This window comes from Chiloscyllium punctatum, chromosome 27 (genome assembly GCF_047496795.1).
Source record: "Chiloscyllium punctatum isolate Juve2018m chromosome 27, sChiPun1.3, whole genome shotgun sequence".
NCBI lineage: Eukaryota > Metazoa > Chordata > Chondrichthyes > Orectolobiformes > Hemiscylliidae > Chiloscyllium > Chiloscyllium punctatum.
The window spans coordinates 9,250,968-9,270,831 of NC_092765.1; the positions used below are offsets into that span (position 1 = coordinate 9,250,968).

A 19,864-nucleotide genomic window follows, 5' to 3' on the forward strand; every position below is an offset into this window, starting at 1 on the left:
TCACATCTCCCTCACAGTTCCTCATTTGAAATGTCCTTTAGTTTATTTCATAAAACATGATTGCCCTAGATCAGGAAGATTTGGTTCCAATCTGTGTGGGGTTTTCAGATGCTGTGTGTGAATTATCCACACAGAGAGTAGAGAAACCAGCCATCTCCACAGTCCTCCACCCAGTGACCCTTCATTTTGTTTCACTACTTGCTGTCAGCTGGCTTTGTATTACAGTTTTAACATTTTCCAGTTACGACAGCTCCCCAATCTTCACCATGAGTCAGGCGCTGATGCAGGTCTTCAACTGGAACACAGATTAATGCCTATGCTGTCAGCACCAATGTAATCCTGACCAGTCAGATTGTGCCAACAAGCACCCCCCAAGTTGCCATTGTAACACGTACGCTGTAGTACAGAATTATGATTAGTAGTGATACAGCTAGCAATGCCCGTTACCCATGTACAAATAAAAGGAAACCTCTTGTGTCACAAGACCGCCTACAATTTGTGATTAGGCAGCAGAATTATTTTCCACAGTGTAGCAGATGAACGTGTATTTGTTTGACCTTTTGAATATTCCGTGCTTGTTTGATTTTATACTGGAATATTGTCAGCACCCAGGTTAGCCGATGTTTAATGATGTTTAAAAATGACAGCACCTGCTGCTTGCAGCACATTTAACAAATTTCAGATGTTTTACCGCAATACTGTGAGGTAGGCCAGAATGTTTATTATAAGCCTGTCATTTAATTAGGCAATTTAATGGATGCATGGAAGCGCAGCAGTTTGTAATTAAAGGATAAAAATGGAGACAAAGCCTTCAAATGAAACTACTGTCATTAACTGTAATCTGCCAAGCAACCATAAGTTATTTTAATTTGTAAATATATACTACACCATTCTTTGCTCTGATTGCATTCTAAATTTTTCTTCCATCTGAGGAAGAAATAGTTGTTCAGAATTACTGCTGTATTGGGTACAGTGTTACTGTTAGGAAAGCTTTGTCCTCCAGTTTTAATTCTGCAGTTCATGTCTCAGACTGGCTTCTGGTTCCAATGATGTTGGCCCTTTTCCAGTACCTCATTCCACCTTCATGTGTGAATTTAAATGCTGGGTTTTGATAGGTTATTTTGAGGATATCAAAGCTCTGCTTAATCCTGCTTGAGCCAATGCTCACACAAACAATGCTCACATACACAAATGCACATTCATGTACATGTATTTTGCAGGAGCACCTCATATATACGCACGCGCACACACACACACACACACACACTCTCTCTCTTACTCAGGAGCTGCATACACATGTTCAGACACCCAGTGTCACAGACAAACAGGAACATATAGCACACACATGTACTCATACATTGACAGTCACAAACAGAAACATACAGCACACGCATCAAGACACATGTGTGCACAGACAACTGTGCAAATGCTCTCAGATATACATGCACATGGACAAAGCTGAACAAGTACACATCCATGTTCAGAAATGCCCACAAAATGCAGATGCACACACATGATTGCACAAGCACATATACACACTATAAGTATCTATAACGTTACTGCCTTGGGTACTCATTGGTGAGAGTTTAAAATAACCAAGTTAAAAATCACACAACACGAGGTTATAGCCCGACAGGTTTACTTGAAAGCACTAGCTTTCAGATTGCTACTCCTTCATCAGGTAACTATATATACATTTGGACTATAACCTGGTGTTGTGTGATTTTAACTTTGCCCACCCCAGTCCAACACCAGCACCTCCACATCATAAAATAACCAAGTTAGTCATCGGGGAGATATGATAAAGAGGCTGGTGGTCTTGTAGGTGACGATTAAGGCTGACTAGAAGGTGCTGTTGGAACTAGGACAAGATTACACTCTCAGCTTTGGACCAGCTACTGGTTTGGAATTTCCCTTCTTTGCCCTTTCCTTTAAAAGTGGTTGTGCTGTTTTTCCCTTGGTTGTGCCAGGTATAGCAATTGTGGGCAAGTTTCCCCAAAAGCCCTAAATCAATGTGAAAATTTCTGAGAGACACCTTCAGAGTTTTCTTGTATCTCTTCCTTTGACTGCCATTATTTTTTTTCTGGGTGTCCTAATTAGGCAGACTCCAACTGGTTGATATCCAAGATATGAACATTTGCCATAGCATTGGAAATTCAATTAAACCCAAAGAGTTCAAATCTCTTGCCAGAACAAATCCTGAACATCTGGCATTTTAATTGATGCCAATTTATTTTTTTATTCATTTTGTGGGATGTGGGCTTTACCAGTTTGACAGCATTTGTTGCCTGTACCTATTTGCCCTGGAGAAGATGGGAGCTGCCTACTTGAACTGCTGCAGTCCATGTACTGTAGGTAGACCCACAATGCCACGAGGGAGGGAATTTCCAGGATTTTACTGACATTAATAAATAGATGCAGGTTTGCAGCTCTTACGTCTAGTAGGGAGAGGTGTTAATTTCTGGACATTGACAAGTTCTTTGTACATTGTCCTTAATTTGCTCAGCATTCAGACAGATTGCAATTGTTTGTTACATGGTCTTTCAATTTATCAATGCTCATGTTTCAAGTCAGTGGATCTGTCCACATTAAATCTATCTTTCTAAACAAAGAATCCCCACCATGAAATTTCAAAACTGAACTTCTACCACAGTAAGGCAGTCTGAATTAAAATCTTAACGTCAGAGACAAGACCTTCTTGATCATAATCAAACTGCCATCAAGTGGCATATCCAAGATAGCAGCAGCTCAGAACTTTGCTCGGCTATTCCATTTCTTTTTTATAAGTGTAACCTTCATTTCTAAGGATTCACATAAAAAGCCAACTTTTCTAAACTCACAATAAGGGATGTTATTGCAAAGAACAAGGGCTCCTGCTATTGAGTTGTATGAAGTAGATTAAAGGAAAGCAAGGAATCAGAACATTCATTTTCGCATGGCATTATCAAAGTAAAAACTGCTTTCTAGACTTGGCCTTTTGAAGGATGTTATTATGACTCTTGCACACTGGTGACTACTCATTCCCAAGAAATCATTGCAGCTTATTTTTTTGGAGATTTAAGGATAACATTGGTGAGCCGCTACAATTGATAGGCTGACAGCATTTCTCCTAAAAAATACACGTTATATAACCAGAGAGAATGATACGATAATGATATTCAATTAATGGGGTGTCTGGTCCATGTAAGATTTGTACAACTGATTATTTCTGCATGCTGTTTTAAACCAGCATTTCTAAAATCTTATAACTTCAAATGAGGAGCCAATTGACAAAAATTGAAATGGATGATGTTTATTTAGCTCTGTTTGGACAAACAGATTACCTCTAAAATGGCCCTTTAAAACAATTGATCTTCCTTATTAAACATCTCAGTGGAATAGTAACTAACAAGTTACACAGAAACATTACTGCACATCCCTTAACAGCTGAAAACTGTAGTAGATATGGATTATCATGGCAGATAAAGTTTTGCTTCTGCACATTATTCATATCATATGATATATATTCAGTGGTGATTCCTTTGGGATTCTTTAATTCAGGGGTTTTGGAGAGCTATTGTTCAATATGTTTGAGACAGACATTGTTAGATTTTTAGATAATACAAATGTCAAGAGATATGGGGACAGTGTGGGGAAGTGGGATTGAGATGGATGATCAGCCTTGATTACATTAAACAGTGCAGCAGACTCACCAGGTTAAACAGGACACTGCTGCTCCTATTCCTGTACAATCCTGCCTTACAACAATCATATAGTACCGCACACCAAAAAAGTGCCACCCTACAGCTGAGATGGGAAACTGAGGCTGTGCCTGGCCATTCAGTTTGATGCAAAACCTCCTACAACATGATCTGAAGAAAGGCAGGGAAGATTCCCTTATATTTCAACCTCCAGCACTAAAGCAGTTTATCTGAACAAATGTTCACTGAGAGGCCAGCACTAACTGACATGCTGGTTACCAAGATGTCAGCTCCTATATCATCTTCACATTTTATTTGTCCCTCAATACCAAACCTTTTAGTGTGACAGCCTCAAATCTATGATGTTTACAGTTAACATGAATATTTACAAAAACAGAAATTGCTGTAAAAACTCTGCAGATGTGGCAACATCTTTTGAGAGAAAACAAACTTAACATTTTGAGTCTAGTAATCCTTCTTCAGAACTGACAGTAGCGAGGAAATGATCGGTGTTTATGCTGATCTTCGGCATCTGCATCTTTGCTTCAGTTGAGTGTATATATAGAAAACCTACAGCTTCAGATGAGAATCAGTGGTAGGTTGTTAGGTATAGTAATCACACTGTATGTGATTAATAAGGATACAGTTTCATTATCGGTCACACTAGGTGTGGAATTATAAATCCTGTGAAATTGTTTCTTCCAGATTTCTCTTGTTTGCTGCCAAAAAATGGCAAACCAGTGAATATATTTTTGAGCACGTGTTCGGTTTGTTGCGTGACATTGCATGAAACAAATTCACGTTCCTGTAGCAATGGGAGTGTGTTGATAAAAGGTTCAGATATTCTGTGTTACTGCAGGAAAGTGCACAGGCCACAGCAGCACAGATGATTTTTCAAAAGAGATTGTTGCTTACCTAAGAATTGGCCTTCTAATGCTGCAACAACAATGAACGCTCCTATGGTAGAATTACAATTGATCAGATCTGTGGCAGATTATCAAGACATTATTATATTGCTGTTTGTGGGAAGTTACTGTGTGAAAATTGGCTGTGGCTTTGCCTACATTAAATTTAGTGACTACATTTCAAAAGTAGTCCACTGGTTATAGTAAAGAACTTTGAGGATGTCTTACAGTCATGAAGGACATTATAAAAATGCATTTTTTGGGGGAATCAGTGTCTTGACGGAACTCAGTTCCAAGTAAATGGATATCTTTCAATGCAGATCTCTGGCGTGACTTTGCTATTCATGGTCTATCAGTCCACTTTTCATATTGTGGAATACAGAAGAGGTTTATGAAAAGTTGGTAGTGTTGCTTTAAAAATATTCTTGAATTGTTACATCCTACCGCTGTTACTTGGGTAATCCACATGTTTTGCATTAGTATGTAACAGTTTTCACGTTCTCCTTTGGTAAAGTGGATCAAACTCCCAGCAATACATTCTGTGGGGTACATCCCATGATAGTCTCTTTGAAGAAAATTGAGTGGGTTCTATAATCATCAAAATACTTTCCCAGGTTACCACCCAGAAAGCAAGGTCAAGTAAAGCAGGGAGCTGTGTAACTCCTTTATGAAAATTCCTTGCAACAACATGCACACCACAAATGGAATGAACTACACAGAAACATGCCATTCAGCCCAACCCATGCACCACTCTAGCTTCCTCTTATTCCATTTCATCTAAACCCATCAATGTTATCTTTATATTCTTTGCTTCCTCATGTACTCATCCAGCTTCCCTTTAAATGCATCTGTTATAGTTGCCTCAACCACACCATGAGATACAAAGAAACAAAGGGTTGAATTTTGCCAGAAGTTGACTGAGTGTCAATTTTGGGAGTTTCATGGGGGGGGGGGGGTGGTGGAGGTGGGGGTTTCTCTGCCTGAGCTCTAGTGAGTTTTCTCATGCAATTTATGTTGCTAACCACATTCTGTTCACACCAAGTGTCTATGGCGCCCCACTCCATTATTGTCCACTCACCAGCAATGGGGGCATGTGCCAATACTGAGACCCTCCAGTATTTCTGGTACAGCACCATGTTTACTGCCCAACAGCACACCAGGTCTGTTGCTGCCTGCCAGAACCTGTCCTTCTTAGGATACATAGTGCAAAGGGAACAAAAAGGAAGGCAGAGATGGAAGAGCTGACACTTCTTTGCAAATACAAGCTCCCATTCATAAATGCATTACTATCTTACGCCATTGTGTGTCTGACTGACAGTTATTGTAATTGTAGCTGCAAGAATCAAGCTAAACGGGTGACATCCTGAGCACCATAGCATCTTTGAACCCTGTCTAAGGGAGTCCCACCATTTTACTACCACCCAGGGTAACATAAACCCTTCTCATTGCTCAACGTGGAGTCATCAATGCTGGAACGCCTCTAACAAGTCAAAAATATTCACTTTTGTTGAACAACAGGAATTTAAAAAAAAAGCTGCATTCATTTCTGAGAACAGAGAGGTCCTACTTGCCTTCTGAGTAACGATAATTTTATAGTCAATAAATGATGACTGTACCCAGCATTCAACTTTTTCCCCGGGTACAACAGAGTGTTACAAGGGGACATAAATTTAAGGTGAAGGGTGGAAGGTATAGGGGAGATGTCAGGGGTGGGTTCTTTACCCAGAGAGTGGTGGGGGCATGGAATGCGCTGCCCGTGGGAGTGGTAGAGTCAGATTCATTGGCGACCTTTAAGCGGCATTTGGATAGGTACATGGATGGGTGCTTAATCTAGGATAGAAGTTCGGCACAACATCGTGGGCCGAAGGGCCTGTTCTGTGCTGTATTGTTCTATGTTCTATGTTCATCTCCTGGAACTGGGTGTCAATTAAATCCTGTCTGGAGTTTTGTGTCTGACACTGCATTGCTCTATCACACAGAGGGTGATTTTCCTACTGCTCAAAGGTCCTCATCCTCCTTCTCCTCAGAAAACTGTTGCTGCTCTGTCCAAATTTCTCAAAGGCCATCAAGGCCCCTCTTTGCCTGCACCAGTTGTGAACAACACAGCACACTATGATTAAGAAGCACACCCTGGACTGTACTGCAAAGCCAACGCACCAACCAGTCCCAGCCTTATCCAAGCATTAGAACCTCATGTTGAGATGGCCTAATGTTTGTTCCACGATGGGCCTGGTGGGACAATGGGATGCCTTGTCTCAGTCTGAGGAGTTGTGTAATCGAATCATCAGCCATCATTGCAGATCATTGTCTCTAAGTAACCATCCTTGTGAAGCATCAGCCCTTGAAATAAAGCAGGAACATGAAAGTTCTAAAGGATACCTAGCACAGATTTCTAAGATGTGGTACCAATGATCATCAATGACATATCCATTTATGGAATGGAACTTTCCCTGTTAATGAATTGGCTGCATTATGATATGTCACTCCAACTGTGGCATGTGTACAGTCTATAGCACCCGACACCTGGGCGATGGGAGCTGTGTACGTATAATCCAACTGCAACACTGACCATATCACAGGGAAACAAGATGGAGCACAGTGAACTCACAAAAATTGTATCCCTGACAACCTTGATGTGTTTGTAATTGGAGCGATCCCACACGGTTGATGCAGATAGTTGCACAAAGGATCAAGGGAGCCACCATCTTGATGGCCTCAGCATAGGATGTGAGCTGCTCCTTCAGGCCACACATCCAGTCCAACAGTTGGCACAGTTCAATGACAGTGTGCTGGCACCTGCTGAGTCTACAGCCATAACCCACCTCATTCATCTGGAAGAAACAGCATTGCACATAATAGACTCTTGGCGTGCTGTAGCTGATGTATATCTTGAGGGGATCTTCACGTGGAGACTAGGCTTGTCAACACATCATTGCTCTGTACTTTTACAGAACTACAGCCACCACTACAATAACCACAGCTATGGCTGGTTCATTGGTCATGGGTCCAGTGCAGAGACGACAATCCAAGGTAGAGACCCAGAGGATCAAGCAGTAAGCTGGGGGCAGTGTGTACCCACTCTAACCTTCATGTCACAAAATCAGAGAATCACTACAGTGCCAAAGGAGGCTTTTCAGCCCATCATACCTGTATCAGCTCATTCAATGAGCATAATTTCCTGGTGTCAATCTCCAGTCTTTCCCCAATTTCTTTGTACATTAATCGTGTCCAAATAATCTTCATGTTCCTCTAGAATGCATCAATTGAACTTGCCTCCAGCACATTTCCTGGCAGAGCATTCCCGACCCTACCTGTGGGAAAGCTGTTTTCCAGTAAAAAGTACAAAATGGAAATGACAAAAGAAGAACGAGGCAAGTTGGATACTAATAAGTTGTTGATGCATGCAAATAGGCCTCTCACTGCTCGCTAGTGAGTTTGTAATTTCACCACTCAAATCTTAGTTGTAAAATTGAACTTCTTGTTCTTGTCAGCAAGAAACTAATTTTTCCGATCTCACCATATTTTCCCAATTGATTTTCCAACACCTGCATCATTCAGGCCTGGGGAAAGTAAAACCCAAGGAACTAGAGAACAGCATAAATGAACCTAACATCAGTCTTTACTTTTGGTAGTCCATTAACGGTAACTTCTGCCATATAAAAAGTTACCATGTTGTCACACTCTTTGGTTGACAAATTGGATGGAATGACCAAGACGTATAGTTAAGAAACCACCAGAGCTGAGAACCAGGAAATAATATCTATCATGAAGGATTTCTTAAAGAATGTGAAAGTTGGGTTCAAAAACTTGGCAGATAATTACATGGAGAGAATATTAAGGGAAGCATAGAGTTCGACTCTTGCAAATAAATATTTAAGCTAAAATGTATTCTACAATGGTTTGAGCTAAGCATATTGACAAAGATCGACTGGTTCAACATAAGACAGAAAATATTCATAAACTATTCATTCATATTTAATTTTCTGTGATGAGAGTCTCAGGATTGCAGGAGAAAGGGCACACTTACTACTATCTGTACGTTGAATTTCCTTTCTGCACAGTGAGAGTTTTGAAAAGTCAGCTCGATTGAAAATGCAGCACAAAGTTAGAATATTCAATGCATGATGTAAACAGACAACCAACAGGATTCAGAGTAAAGAACTCTGCATTCAATCAAGAATGGATTGCATTTACAGAAAGTGAACTCAGAGATGTTTCCTGATTCACAATGAAGTAAGAGGGCACTGGGACCTGGTGGACATCTGGTTCTGCCACTGGAGTTGGAATATAGCAGCATCAATCTCGAGGAAGAATGGAAGGAAATGTTTGTAAAACTAAGAGGAAAGAACTTGGAGAGAACGTGCGTGTAATGTCAGAATGGAACTGAGGGCAAGGAGTGGAGTGGAAGTGACTTAAAAGCATCCTGCCAATTTCTGGTATTGCACACCTAGGTCACACATGTACGTTGTGGGGCTGCTCCCAACAACACCTCTGGATAGTCACTGCATGTTATGATGCTGTACTCTTCAGTTTATTTACCCATGCATTAGAACAGAAATTCAATGAACTGGTGACACTGGTGGCTGGGCTATGTGCACAGTATCTGACACATTAACCTGTACAGGCAACACGGTGTCCAACTCTGGCCAGATGTACTCCTCCAGGTTTCAGCACAACACCTCACTCTCGTAACAGCACTGCATTGGATCTCTGTCTTATTGTCATCATTTCCAATTGAGATATATTCATAAAACTCAGATCAGCTGAAGGACTCTCCTTCTCAATGTCTCCCCTAACCTGATGTGTGGTGACCCTCAGGTTAAACCACCACCATCCTTCATAGTCCCTTGGACTATGGTGACATTACCTTTACTCAGAATACAGAAGTTCATAGCATCTGAGAAAAAACCAAAACTTTCAATGATGGGATCTGGACCAGATGGGCCAATGGGCTGAGAACTGGCAGATGGAGTTTAATTTAGATAAGTGCGGGCTGCTGCATTTTGGGAAAGCAAATCTTAGAAGGACTTATACACTTAATGGTAAGGTCCCAGGGGCTGTTGCTGAACAAAGAGACCTTGAAGTGCAGGTTCATAGCTCCTTGAAAGTAAAGTCACCAGTAGATAGGATAGTGAAGAAGGCATTTGGTATGCTTTCCTTTATTGGTCAGAGTATTGAGTACAGGAGTTGGGTGGTCATGTTGCAGCTGTACAGGACATTGGTTAGACCACTGTGCAACTGTGAATATTGCATGCAGTTCTGGTCTCCTTCCTATCGGAAAGATGTTGTGAAACTTGAAATGGTTCAGAAAAGATTTACAAGGATGTTGCCAGGGTTGGAGGATTTGAGTTATAGGGAGAAGTGGAATAGGCTGGGGCTGTTTTCCCTGGAGCAATGGAGGCTGAGGGGTGACTTTACAGAGGTTTATAATATCATGAAGGGCAATGGATAGGGTAAATAGATCCGTGGATGGGGTGGGGGAGTCCAGAACTAGAGGGCATAGCTTTAGGGTGAGAGGGAAAAGATATAGAAGAGACCTAAGGGGCAACGTTTTCACACAGAAGGTGGTACGTGTATGGAATGAGCTTCCAGAGGAAGTGGTGGAGGCTGGTACAATTGCACATTTAAGAGGCATCTGGATGGGTATATGAAAAAGAAGGGTTTAGAGGGATATGGGCCAGGTGCTGGAAAGTGGGACTAGATTGGGTTGGGATATCTGGTCGGCATGGACGGGTTGGACCAATGGGTCTATTTCCGTGCTGTACATCTCTATGACTCTATGATTCCTGTGATTTTCCTTCTGCATTGCTCACAACAGTATCCAACAAGTTGAGATTCCCTAGATCCTGTGGCAATTCTGGAGGTTTGGAAATCCTGCTGGTAAAAATGCCACTTCGCCACTTAGCAGCAGTCAAGAAGGCAGCAATGCTAGAGAAATCTGACCATGCTACATTTGGATATAATGCTCACAACTGTAAGCAACATTCCCAAACAATGTCTTACACAATTAAATAACTTAAGATTGCATTTCTTTATTTGTATAAAACATATGTGCTGCAATTGTCGATGCTGCAATTGTCGATGCTTTAACTCACAATGCTGTCAAAAACATTTGATTTCATTACGGTCACTGTCTACCACCAACCTGTTAATCTGTGCACAGTGCATTCCCTCACCATACAACCAATATGTTTGCACTTGTTTATATCAAAACCTATACTGCGACTGGTAACCTAATGCTCCTTTAGCATGATGAACGGTTTGAATAAAGCTCTTGTCATTATGACACTGAAACATCAACTGAGAAGATTGTTAATGACTGAATTCAGCCATACTGCAGAGACTAAGGCTCAATTAGACTGACAAACTAAGTGAAGGACATATGAAATACAGTCAAGCCATTCTGCTCCCTTCACTTATCCATCAAGAAACTAATTTTAGCTCACCCAGCCCTTCCAACTTATTACTAGGAAAAACTAGCAAAACATGCAAATGAAACAGACACAGTTTTGTATCCTTAAAATAGAGGTTCAGATTGTTCACTTCCAAGAATGATATTTCCCCATGAGTAGTGCTTGCATATTCAAAATGCCACATGCAAACAGAGTTTCCATTGAGCATTCTAGCCTGATTTGAGTGATTAATCAGTGATGGACATGTGAGCTCATGACAGACCTGTGGGTGGCCTTATCCATATGCCATTTGAACACTTTATTCTCGTCTCAAACTCAGATGATAGCAGCGGCTCACTTTGCGGGATGATTACCTCTGTAATCAAAATATAGTGGTTAATTTCTTGGGATTTGAATGTGGGGAGTTAATGGCCTGGTGGTATGAGCACTAGACTATTAATCCAAAGACTTAGGTATTGATCTAAGGGCCTGGGCTTGAATCCTGCCATGAACTGAATTGAATTTGGAGTCAATTAAAATCTGAATTGAGAGTCTAACAATGACCATGAAACCATTGCTGATTGTCAGGAAAAATACATCTGGTTCAGTAATGCCTTTCAGGGAAGGGAGTCTTCCAATCTCACCTACATGTGACTTTAGACCCACTACAATGTGATTGACTCTTAACTGCCCTCTGGAAACTTAGGGCTGGACAGTAAATGCCGGGCCAGATAGCGAAACCCACATCTTCATTGAATTTAATAAAAACCTTGGGAATAAAACCTAGAGTGGCTCCATTTCCAGCACTGAAGGAGTGCTGCACTGTTGGAAGTGCGCTCTTTCCACTGAAATCTTAAACTGAGACCAATTTACCTGGTTTGGATGAACAGAAAGGGTTCCCTGGTACCATTTGGGGGAGATAGGTAACCTGGCTAAAGTCTGTCCCTCAACAATCAACATTATGTCTTGCTGTTTTATGGAATAGTGTTGGTTAGATGGGCTTCAGATTGGTTACATGGGTCGGTGCAACATTAAGAGTCAAAGGGCCTGTACTGCGCTGTAATGTTCCATGTTTTAATGATCTGGACGATGACAAAAATTCCAATTGAGAAGCAGGACACCCAGTTCTTAATTTACTAAGCAGGTATCATTTATAGAAGAACATATAATCCCTACAGTGTGGAAACAGGCCCTTCAGCCCAACAGGTCCACACTAACCCACCGAAGAGTATCCCGCCCAAACCCATTCCCCAACATTTCCCCTGACTAATGCGTCTAACCACACATCCCTGGACACTCTGGGCAATTTAGCACGGCCAATTCACCTAGCCTGCACATCTTTGGATTGTAGGAGGAAACCAGAGCCCCAGAGCAAACCCAAGCACACACAGGGAGAAGGTGCAAACTCCACACAGTCACCCGAGGCGGGAATCAAACACAGGTCCCAGCGCTGCGAGGTAGCAGTGCTAACCACTGAGCCACATGCTGCTCCCTTGTTGTTGGGATAAACCTTTAAGTTTATGAGCTCACAATTTACAACTTTTTTGCATTTATCCTCAAATCCACATTTCACTTTCTAGCTTCAACCTCACCAATGTTATCTCCAGAATAAAACATTTACCAAAACTCCTTCCAAGTTTGCTCTGCAACTTCTAGCCACCTTTTTTCTGATCCTCATCCATCATGCTGGCATTGTCACTGTTAACTTGTCAAAGAGCTTGCTTGCTTCTGTCTTTCTAGAAATCATTTCTCTTAAGCCACACTCCAGTGCAAATTTTCACATTCCTAATGTTCAAGAGCTGCAGACTTGAATACACCTGGTTCAGAAACGGGACGTCATCCACTGGTTTGGACCAAAGTGAGCTCCACCACACATTAGTGTTCAGCTTCAAGTATGCCTGTCACACAGAAATGTTCTCTTTTATTCATTAGTGGGATGTGGGCATCCACTGGCTGGTCAGCATTTATCGTCCATCCCTACTTGCCCTCCAGAATGTGGTGATGAGCTGAAGTCTTGAACCACTGCAGCCCATGTCCTGTGGTGATATCCACCATGCTATAGAGGAGAGAGTTCTAGGATTTTGACCCAGTGACAGTGAAGCAACAGCGATATATTTCCAAGTCAGGATGGGAGGTGGTGTGGAGAGAAACCTGCAGGTGGTGGTGGTCCCATTTATCTGCTGCCCTTGTCACTCTAGATGGAAGTGGTCATGGGATTGGAAGATGCTATGTAAGGAGGTTTGGCAAATTTCTGTAGTGTATCTTGCAGATGGTACACCCTGCTGCTACAGAGCGTCCATGGTGGAGGAAGTGGATGCTTGTGGATGTGGTGACAGTCAAGCGGACTGCTTTGTTCTGGATGGTGTCAAACTTCTTGACTGCTGTTGGACCCTCACCCATTCAAGCAAGTAAGGAATATTCTATTAAAGTCATGACTTGTGCCTTGTAGATGATGGACAAGCTTTGAGGAGTCACGAGGTGAGTTACTTGCCACAATGTTCTTAGTCTCTAACCTGCTCTTGTCGCCATTGCATTTATGTGGTGAGTCTAGTTGAGTTTTTGGTCAGTAGCAATCCTCAAGATGTTGATAATGTGGGAATTCAGTGATGATAGCACTATTGAATGTGAAGGGACAGTGGCTAGATTGTCTGGAGATGGTCATTGCCTGGCATTTATGTGACATGAATGCTATTTACCACTTGTCAGCCCCAGACTGGATACAGGCGATTATAATATGCCACACAGGCATAATAGACCAGCATAGGTTTGAGGGGTTGAATCCTTCCTACTGTGCTGTATGATTGGACATTGTTCTATGAAAGTAAAATTTAGAATGGTTTTAAGATGTATTAATTACTTCTATCCACAAGAGAGCTAGATGGAGCTGCATGAGTTTTCTTGTGCTGCAGAAGTACAAAGTAATAAATTTTTATTTCTTGGAAAGATTATAAAGAACAGTGACTAGTACAATATTTACAGTATGATTGGCAAACAGATGAAACAAAAGAAGAGAAAACCTATACCACTCTGAGTACTAATTCCCTTTGCAATTCTATGATTTCTTTGAGGCTACCTATTCAATGAAGTCATCCTCTTCTACATCCCCGTTGCCATAAAGGTGAGGGCAGGTAGTATCAGTAATTCTGATTGGACCTATCACTGGGCACACATCAAGCGACTTTCTTAGTCCCCATCTCCAACATTTTCATCATTAATAAACAAAAAAAATGTTTAAAATAAATGAAAGAAAAGAATGACATTACTTTTGATGCCCAGGTGGTTTAATTTCCAGATTTTATAGGAGAATTTATTTAATTCCTGGAGATTCCTATGTAATCCTAGAGGATTTGACAATCCTAAAGGTGAGGCCAGACCTCAGATCAGAGTCTGCATTTCCTTCAGCACCACTCGCTCCAGATGTGATTCTTTGCAGAATGTGAAGCGAGAAAAGGTTTTATTGTAGTTATACAAAGGTCAAGTTGGATTGTATCTTGGGGTATTTTGTAGAGTTTTGGAATGCACACATTCAACATGATGTATTGACCTTGGGGATGAACACAGTTCAGATTCACTAGAATGTACCAGACTTCGAAGGATTAGGTTATGAAAACAAAGATTGTGCAAATTAGGCATGTATTCTTTTGACTCTCGAAGTTAAGGAGTGATTTGATTGAATTTTTTGTTTAGAATTTGTAAGAAAATTGATAAGGTAGTTAGAGATAAATTTCTTCCTCTGATGGGGAGTGTCTGGGACGAAGGGATGCTAAGGGGGGTCCCCAGTGTATGAACTCACAACTTACAACTGCTATCTCATACATTTTAAAAATCTGATATAAGAACGTTTTGAATATTTACAAACAGCTACTTCACATTGTCCTATGTTGTGTTTGGAATTGCACATAAGTCAACTTGTGTACGAACTCAAGAACGAAGCCTGTTCACAAGCCAGGGACTCCCTGTAACTTTAAAATCAGAACCATGCCTTTCAGGGGAGAAGGTCATGCAGGTAGAAGTTTGGAATAAACATCCATAGCTAATCAAGACATGTGGGCAGACTCAGTGCAGTCACTCATGATCTCAGCAAGCAGTGGAACAGATTTAAGGGGCTGAATCACCTGTTTATTCTTGTTCCTATTTTCCTTCCAATTGTTGTTCTTCAGCATAGGGAGGATCTACCACCTCTAACTGATATGTCTCAGATCTAAAATGTGTAAAATGTGTAGATCAGAGCAGCATTTGTTCCATGTCAATACACTGAGGATTATTCCTCCTCAATATTGAGCCCCACAGACATCTTAAGCCATGAATAGATTTCGCTACAAGCAGTCCTTATAATCCAGTTAAAAAATGACTTTCTGCACTTACTGATTCATAGCTAAGCATTATACAGCCCAAATAAGAGATATACACAAAGCAATTATGTTGTGGATCAGTGGTCCGGTACTCTAGCTGACACATTACAAGGCAGAGTCAGGGTTAAATGGTGCTGAGAGGATGATTTTGCAACTAGAACTCAAATGCTTGTCATTGAGGCAACTTCAAAATAAAAATACAGCTTTAGCACCTGAATTTATATAATGTTCACAGGCAGCAATGCAAATTCCCTGCATAAGACATCCCAGAAATTAGGGAAATTAAGTTATTAACTCGGGTCAATATCGTAAAATTTGTAAGATTTTTAAATTAGAGAGCAATTTAATTCTAAAGGTGGTATTAACAATATTAATACATTTGATATTTTCATTTTCTGCTTCATGTAATCTACTGCCCTAGTTAAGGTTGCTTGACATGTTCATAGTGATGTAGACCCCTTGAGGCAGTAACGGTTACTATGGTAATGATGATTCTCATTACATTTCTCCTTCAGATTTTACAGCATTGGCATAGCGTCTCTCAGGATTTTGAGGAGTACTTTCTTATAGTTTGCAACTAATGTAGCCTCTATCTACAAGATTGACAGAGACAAATCAAGTAATTTGCCCATTTTCATGCCTTACTTTCTTCCCTCTAAAAATACAGTGAACATTTTTTCTTGAATTTATTGATATTATCCACTTCTATGGTTTTCATTAGGAAAGCCTCAAATCAATTAATTTTTGTGCTTTTAACAACAAAACTTTCCTCCAAACTTCTTCACTTTAAATTTGTGCTCTCTGCTATTTGCTCAATACTGGTTAACATTTCAGAATTTGAATATGTGAGTCTGGCCACATCTCTGCTTATTTTGCTTGATTGGTTAAACCGGAATGATGACTTAGAGAGATAAGTGGATAAGAGAACTTGCGAGAAACTAGAAGGTGAGTTGTGAGCACATTAAACAGCGATGGTGGGGGGAGGGGAAATGAGGAAGCTGGAGAAATCTGTATTCATCCCTTGTGGTTGGAGGGTTCCTAGGCGGAAGATGGAGGAGGCCAAGGACCTGCATGTCCTTGGCGGAGTGGATGGGGGGGTTAAAGTGTTCCGCCACGGAGCGGTTGTGTTGGTTGGTGCCCCGTGGTGGAACACTTTAACCCCCCCATCCACTCCGCCAAGGACATGCAGGTCCTTGGCCTCCTCCATCGCCAGACCATGGCAACACGACGCCTGGAGGAAGAGCGCCTCATCTTCCGCCTAGGAACCCTCCAACCACATGGGATGAATACAGATTTCTCCAGCTTCCTCATTTCCCTTCGTCCCACCTTATCTTAGTCCCAACCCACGGACTCAGCACCGCCTTCTTGACCTGCAATCTTCTTCCCGACCTCTCCGCCCCCACCCCCTCTCTGGCCTATCACCCTCACCTTAACCTCCTTCCACCTATCACATTCCCAACGCCCCCCCCCTCCCAAGTCCCTCCTCCCTACCTTTTATCTTAGCCTGCTTGGCACACCTTCCTCATTCCTGAAGAAGGGCTTATGCCCAAAACGTCGATTCTCCTGCTCCTTTGATGCTGCCTGACCTGCTGCGCTTTTCCAGCAACACATTGAGGTGACCGTAACTGCCTTCCAAGCAGTTGACTGGGTGAGTTTAGTGGTTTATTTGTCTAGATTTAGGAAGTTGTAATACCCTAATATTGGAGAAGTTCTGGCTTCAAATTCCCATATGTACTCTGATTGCTTGTGGGTAATACAAAAATTGATGGGGTGATAAACAGTGAGGAGGATGGCCTTAGATTACAGGAGGATATAGTTGAGCTGGTCAGATGTGCTGATCAATAGCAAATAGAACTCAATCCAGATGAGTGTGAGGTGATGCACTTGGGCAGGACAAACAGGGCAAAGGAATACATGATGAACATTAGGACTCTGGGAAGCACTAAGGATTAGGAGGACTTTGATATTCATGTCCACTGATCCCATAAGGTAGCAGGACAGGTAGATAAAGTGATTGAGAAGACATATGGGATATTTGCCTTTTTTAGTCAAGAAACAGAAATTAAGAAGAGGGCGATTACATTGGAACTGCATAAAATGTTGGTTAGGCCACAGCTAAAGTATTGTGTGCAGTTCTGGAATCCACATTATAGGAGGGACGTGATGGCATTGGAGAGGATGCAGATGGAGATTTACCAGGATGTTGCCTGTGCGGGACAGTATCAGTTATGAAGTCAGATTGGACAGACTGCCGTTATTTTCCTTGGAGCAGGGGAGACTAAGAGTGGACATGAATGAGATGTATAAAAGTATGAGGGGCATAGACAGGGTAGATAGGAACAAACATTTCCCCTTGGTGGAAGGATCAGTGACCAAGGGGAATAGGTTTAGAGGGGATGTGAGGAAAAATATTTTCATCCAGATGGAGGTGGGAATCTGGAACTCATTGTCTGTAAGGGTGGTCAAGACAGAAACCCTCAAAACATTTAAGATGTATTTTGATATACAGTTGCAATGCCAAGACATACAACACTATGGGACAATTGCTGGGTAATGTTATTAGAAAAGTGAATGACTGTTTTTGACTGGTCAAGATTTGATGGGTCAAAGAGCTTTTTTTCTGTGCTGTCAATCTCTATGATTCTCTGATGCTAATTTGTGAACATTTTGTGATTGCAGAGATAGTTTAAAGCTTTTGTAAATAAATTTGTTGCATTGTTAGATAACAGTGTCATTTCTGCATAGATCTGAGCTATGTAAAATATATCGATTTGTGAGACATATTGAACAGTTTAATTGGATCAAAAGCCCCACAACACAACTACAGAAGTTAGTGCATACAGGAATAATTAACAAAGACAAGTGTCCCTGGGTGCTTCACAAGTACCTAACTTTTTAAAGAAAGAAAAGTAAAGCTAAAGCAGATGCCAGGAGAGGGAACTAGTAACTTAGTCAATGGGTCTAATAAAAGCAGACACAGATGGAGAGCTGGGGCAGGAGCCTTGAGAGCTGAAACCACATCTGACAATGGTGGGGCAAAGTGGAAGGAATACACAAAACACAAGAATAGAGAGTAGAAATGTCAGAGTGAAGTGGGTTACAGCAACATGGAAGGGCAAGGCTATGCAATGGCTCAAAAATGGAATGGATACCCTTAAATTCGAGACAGTAGGAAACTGGGAGCTAGTATAAGTCAGCACAAACCAAGGAGATGCATGAGTGGGATGGTGCAGGACGGAACATAGGCAACAGGATGAAGGACAGATATAGATTGTATTACTACAAAATTTGATATCCTATTAGAATATAAAACATAAAAAGAAGCTTTTCAGCCCTTTGTTTGCTATTTATACTTCATTGTTGAACAAAATAGACAAGGTCTTTTCCCTGGGTTGGGGGAGTCCAGCACCAGAGGGCATAGGCTTAGGGTGAGAGGATAAAAATTTAAAAGGGACCTAAGGGGCAACTTTTTCATGTAGAGGGTGGTGCATGTGTGGAATGAACTGCTGGAGGAAGTGATGGAGGTTGGTACAACTACAACATTTAAAAGGCACTTTGATGGGTACATGAATAGGAAGGGTTTAGAGAGATACGGACAAAGTTCGACAAATAGGACTAGATTAGGTTGGGATATCTGGTTGGCATGAACACGTTGGATTGAAGGGTCTGTTTCGGTGCTGTACATCTCTATGACTCCGTGGCTCAGTGACTCTGCGGCTCAGCAACTCTGCGGCTCCGTGACTCTGTGACAATATGTGAAGAAAAGAATTTGGAGCAGAAGCAGGTCATTCAGCCCTCAGCTCTGACCACAAGAAATATTCAAAGATCCCAGGTTTAGACAGCATATTTGGATCGGCTCAGGCTTGAAGGGCCGAAGAGCCTGTTCCTGGACTGTAATTTTTTTTTGTTCTTTTCTTTGTTCTATCCACTGCCTTCTGAGTCAGAGAGTTCCAAAGTCAGAAAATGGCACAACTCTCTGAGAGACAAAGGTGTCTCCCCATGTCTGCCCTAAAACAGTGAACTCTAGTTGTTGAACAGTGCCACCTAGTTTTGGTCTCATCCACAAGAGGGAAAATCCTTTCATCTCCATCTTGTCAAGACTATTCATGATCAAATATTCTTCAATTAAGTCACCCCTCATTCCATTGCAAATAAGCCTAGTCTCTCCAGCCTTTCCTCATAAGAAAACTCAGCAGTTGATTCTATCCATTTTCTTCCTCTATGTGCATCGGTGTAACTCTCTAGTACCTTCTTACTCATCTGCTTATCCAGTTTCTGCTTCACTGCATCAATAATTATCTCAACAAATCCCCAGTGCATTGCCTACCACTCTCTGCCCTGAAAGTTTCTCCTGAATTCCCAGTTTGTTTTTTTTCCCATTCACAGGATAAGAGTTTTGCTGGCTACAGCAGCATTAATTGCCCATCCCACATGGCAGTTAGGAGTCAATCACATTGCTGTGTGTTTGGAGTCACATGTAGGCCAGACCAGGTAAGGACAAGGAAGGGTTTTTCGTCCCAACAATTCCTTAATTC

At 41.5% G+C, this 19,864-nt stretch overlaps 1 protein-coding gene across 1 annotated transcript in view; it reads left to right on the plus strand.

The window, feature by feature from the left end:
- Window positions 1-541: 541 nt before the first annotated feature.
- The window catches only part of LOC140453397 (glutathione hydrolase 1 proenzyme-like), an 88,149-nt gene continuing 68,826 nt past the window's right edge, over window positions 542-19,864 (plus strand). Inside the window, exon 1 of the mRNA XM_072548026.1 lies at window positions 542-612. The gene's annotated coding sequence lies outside the window, so the exon portion shown is untranslated. The remainder of the gene's footprint in view (window positions 613-19,864) is intronic.